The sequence below is a fragment of the Elephantulus edwardii genome, unplaced genomic scaffold (genome assembly GCF_000299155.1).
Source record: "Elephantulus edwardii isolate Elephantulus edwardi_28Jun2011 unplaced genomic scaffold, EleEdw1.0 scaffold00051, whole genome shotgun sequence".
Lineage (NCBI taxonomy): Eukaryota > Metazoa > Chordata > Mammalia > Macroscelidea > Macroscelididae > Elephantulus > Elephantulus edwardii.
The window spans coordinates 12,497,911-12,502,776 of record NW_006399801.1 but is presented as its reverse complement, the minus strand read 5'-3'; positions in this window follow the sequence as shown (position 1 = coordinate 12,502,776).

The window sequence follows — 4,866 nt, the reverse complement described above, 5'->3', positions numbered from 1 at the left end:
CTGTAGATGTTCATTGAAATAAAAAAAAAATTTAAAAAATAAAAAATTAAAAAATTATTATAGATAAATAAGTTGATATTAGTTAAATTTTCCACTCTTCACCGGCACCATTCAACTGGGTCTTGCACTGACTAGGGCTACACTGCCTCCTTCTTCCCTTCCTCATCTCACCTAGGTGTTGCACAGATCTGTTTGTTGAGTTTCTGGAAATCTAAATTAAGGCTGTTGTTGAGTCTGAACTGACACAAAGCCAACTCTCACATTGAGAAGTGTTCTTCTCTTTTGGTTTTCTAACGTCAGATTTTTGCGTATTTCATTGTTGCTGTTGTTAAATGCCGTCGAGTAACCTGCGACTCAAAGAGGCCCTATGTACAAAAGCACTAAATCCGGCGCTATCCTGTGCCAATCTTACTGTCTCTGACACACCTACCTCTATTACCCCACTCACTGAATCAATCCATCTCATCGAGGGCTTTCGTCTGCGCTGTTCCTCTACCATCCCAAGCATGACGTCCCTCTCCAAGGACTAATCTCTCCTTGCAACATGCCCAAAGTATGTCAGAGCTTCAGAATCCTTGCCTCCAAGGAATAGTCTGGTTTAACCCTCTCCAGAACGAACCTGTTTGTTATTTTAGCAGTCCATGGTATATTCAATACTCTTTTCCAGTGCCACATCTCAAAGGCATAAATTCTTCTTCTATTATCCCTAGCCATTATCCAGTTTTCTGACCCATAGCAAGTAATTGTGAAAACTATGGCCTGGATCAGGCTCACTTTAGTCTCCAGAATGGCATCATTGCTCTTCGGTACTTTGGAATATAAAAGAAACTACCAACACCACTTCCTAAATGGTTGTGCATCAACCAGATAAATATCTTTCTGGTATTCTGTGTTTTCAGCCAAGATCCATCTGATGTCAGCGATGACATTATCTTCTTCTAAATGCACCTTGAATTTCTGATAGTTTTCTGACAATATATTTTTTTCATTATTAGAAAAAATTTTTCTAAAATTTTCTTCAGCAAGACTTTACTTGCATGTGATACTAAACATATAAAGAAATCTCGCTTTTTGTTGTATCACCTTTTTTTTTAGAATGAGAATAGGTATGAATCTCTTCTGGTTGGTTGGTTAGGTTCCTGTTTCCCAAATTTGACATCTATACCTGCACATGTGTAAGGCTGTATTGTTTATTGAAATACTTGACTTGTTATTGCATCAACTCATGGAGTCTTACTTTTGCCAATGTCTTCAATGCATTCTGGAATTCTTTCCTCATTACCACTCATTTTTTACTATATGCTAGCTTCTAAGGGAATTCTGGTGGTTTAGTGGTAAGAAGCCATGCTGCAATCTCAAGGCATGTAGTTTGAATCCATCAGCTGCTCTGTGGGAGAAGGATAGGCAATTGTGATCAATTGCCTCTAAAAACCTGCTGGAGGGTCAGCTATGAGTAAACTCCAACTCGATGGAATACAACAACAACAACAGCCTCCTAAATGGTTGCACAAGCAATTATTTTTGCTACAGATGTTTACTTGTGTTTTATTGACTATGTGAATACATTCAGCTATGTGGATTATAACAAATTATGGATAACATTTCAAAGAATAGGACATACAAAACACTTAATTTTGTCATGTGCAACCTGATTTTTACCTGTTATTTACATGAAAAAGAAGCAGATGTTTCAACAGAACAAAGGATATTGTATGGTTTAAAATCAGAAAAGATGTATGCCAGATTTGTATCCTTTCCCCATACTTACTCTGTATACTGAGCAAATAATCTGACAAACTTAAAGCACATGGTATCAGAATTGGAGGAAGACCCAGTAACAACCTAAAATATAAAGATGACACAACCTTTCTGGCTGAAAGTGAAAAAGATTTGGAGCATTTACTGATGAAGATTAAATACTACAGTCTTCAGTATGAGTTGCGCCTCAGCGAACAAAGCAAAAATGCACACAATGGGACCAACAAGCAACATCATTATAAGTGGAGAAAATAATGAAATTCTCAAGGATTTCATTAAACTTAGATCCTCAGTCACCATTCATGAGTGTAGCAGCTATATAACATGTTTTATGGAACTAATTTGTTGCAAAGCACCTCCATTTAAAAGTAAAGAAGCAAGAACATTTCACCAACCATGTCTCCTCTGTGTTACCTTACTAAACCTTTTCCACTTGTTTTCCTAAATGGAAAAAAAAAAAGCAAGGACACTCCTTTGAGGATTTTAGTGTACCTGACTCAAGGACATTACTTTAAGGATTTTAGTGTACCTGACTCAAGCCATAGTATTTTCAATTGCCTTAAACATAACATAAAGTTTGGGCAATGGGTAACAAAGATGAAGAAGAATTGATGTATTTTAATTATGGTGTTGATGTTGATGAAGAATATTGAATGTCCCATGAACTATCAAAAGAACAAACAAAACTGTCTTGGATGAAGTGCAATCAGAATGTTCCTTAGAAGCAAAGACAGTGAGACTTCATTTTACATACTTAGGCATGTTATCAGAAAGGGCCAGTACTTGGAAAGGACCTTATAGTAAATAGCCAGTGAAAAACAAAAAGATCTTCAACAAGATGAATTGATCCAGTCACTACAGCAGTGAGCTCAAGCATAGAGGTAGTGGGGGGATGGTGTAGGAGAAGGCATTGTCTGTTCTGACGGACAGAAGTTTGCATAACTTACTCACAGAACCTAACAACAACAACAACAACAACAACAACAACAACAGTTTTCTAAATTTATTTGACCTCAGAGCTTTTTTTTTGTGTTAAATATATTAACAACAGTAACAGATAATTAAAAAAAACAAAAACCACCCTAATAAAGAAACCAAGTTTCCTTCGGTAACTGGAATTTGTCTGGGCTCTTAGCCACTTCGAAACACTTAAACTGTAAGATCTATGAAGGTCCCGCTTCAACGGGTTTGTGCCATGTTGTACTCCCAGGACACAGAACACCTGCTTGCATTGTAGAAGCTCAGTAAACGTGCTGACTAATGACTATTCTTTCCATTAGATTTATTTAAAGAATGCCATTGATATTTATCATGAAGTTAGCTATGACTCATGGTAACCCATGTACAACAGGATGAAATGCTGACTGTCTTGCACCATCTTCGTGATGGTTGGCATGCTTGAGTCCGTCTTCGTGGCCAATAGGTATTCTGAGTGACTTCTAAACCGGGGTGGGGGTGGGGGTAGGGGCTCATCCTCCAGCCTTATAACACGAGGATATTCTTTTGAGAGTTTTCACTGGCTAATTTGTGGAAGTAGATCACCAGGCCTTTCTTCCTAATCTGTTACAAGCTATGAACTCTGCAAACCTGTCTACCACAAGTGATCCTGCTGGTATTTTAAATACTGGTAGCTAAACTCCTATCACTGTAGTTCCATGTAAACCACCATACAATGATTAAACCAGCAGTGGTATTTGGAAATATTTTGCAGAGTGGAGAGAACTTAGAAAAATTGATGCTGACCTCATACATTGAAAGCTTCAAAATGCTTATAACCTCTCACCAGATTTGGCCAGGTTTGGAAATATCTCTGGAAATCATTACACACACACACACACACACACACACACACATGCTTGTGTCTAAAGATGCCAAAGCTTGATGCAATATTCTTAAAGGTGATTTTTTTTATCCAGTAACTTTATTTTATTTTGATTCAACCAAGAATAGATGCACTTTTTTATCCACTAACTTTATTTTATTTTGATTCAACCAAGAATAGATGTATTTTTTTTTCCATCCAGTAATTTTATTTTCTTTTGATTCAACCAAGAATAGATGTATTCTTGCTTTGGTAGAGAAATGAAGCCTCTCCAATTCCATAGATTTTCATAGAAAAGTACTGAATTTTTATTTCCAACAAAGGATATTTGCTTTTTGGTTTTGTATCTACCATGTTGTTGTTATGTACCATTGAGTCAGAACCGACTCAAAGCTGACCCTCCAGTGAGTTTTCAGAGGCAATTAATTGCATAAGAGGAGATTGCCCGTCTTTCTCCCACGTATTCAAACTGCATGCCTATGGTATCTACCATGTTGTTGCTGTTATGTGCTGTCGAGTCGCCAGCGACTCATAACAACCCTATGTATAATAGCTCTGAAGCCTGCCCTGAGCCAATCTCACCGATTCTGACACACTTTTCCCGTTATCCCAGTCATTGTATCAATTAATCCCATCCAGGGTCGTCGTCTTCTGCAATGTCTCTCCACCCTCCTGACCATGATGTCCTTCTCCAAGGACCTGGTCCCTCCTGATCATGTGCCCAAAGTATGTGAGATGGAGTTTCAAAATCCTAGCCTCTGGAGCTCTGGTGGCCTAGTGGCGAGAAGCTGCACTACAATCCCAGAGATAGGCGGTTTGAGTCCACCAGATGCTCTGCTGGAGAAGGAGGGGCAATCTCCTCCTGTACCAGTCAGATCTGATTTGACGGTACACACACACAAAATTATAAAAATTTAAAAAAAAAGAAAATCCTAGCCTCCAAGAAGAAACTTGGTTCCACTCTCTCCAAGACAGACCTATTTGTTTTCTTGACTGTCCATGGCATTTTCAAGACTCTTCTCCAGCACCACAACTTGAAGACATCAATTCTTCTGTCATCTTTAGTCGTTGTCCAACTCTCTGATGCATAGCAAGTGATTGTGAGGACCATGGACCAGATAAGGTGCACCTTAGTCTCTAGACTAACATTGTTGCTTTTCAGTACTCTGGAGAGGTCCCTGACAGCAGATTTCCCCATGCAATTGTTGTTGTTGTTGTTATGTGCCATCAAGTCGCATAGCAACCCTACGTACAAGAGCTCTAAACGCTGTTCTATCCTGTGCCAA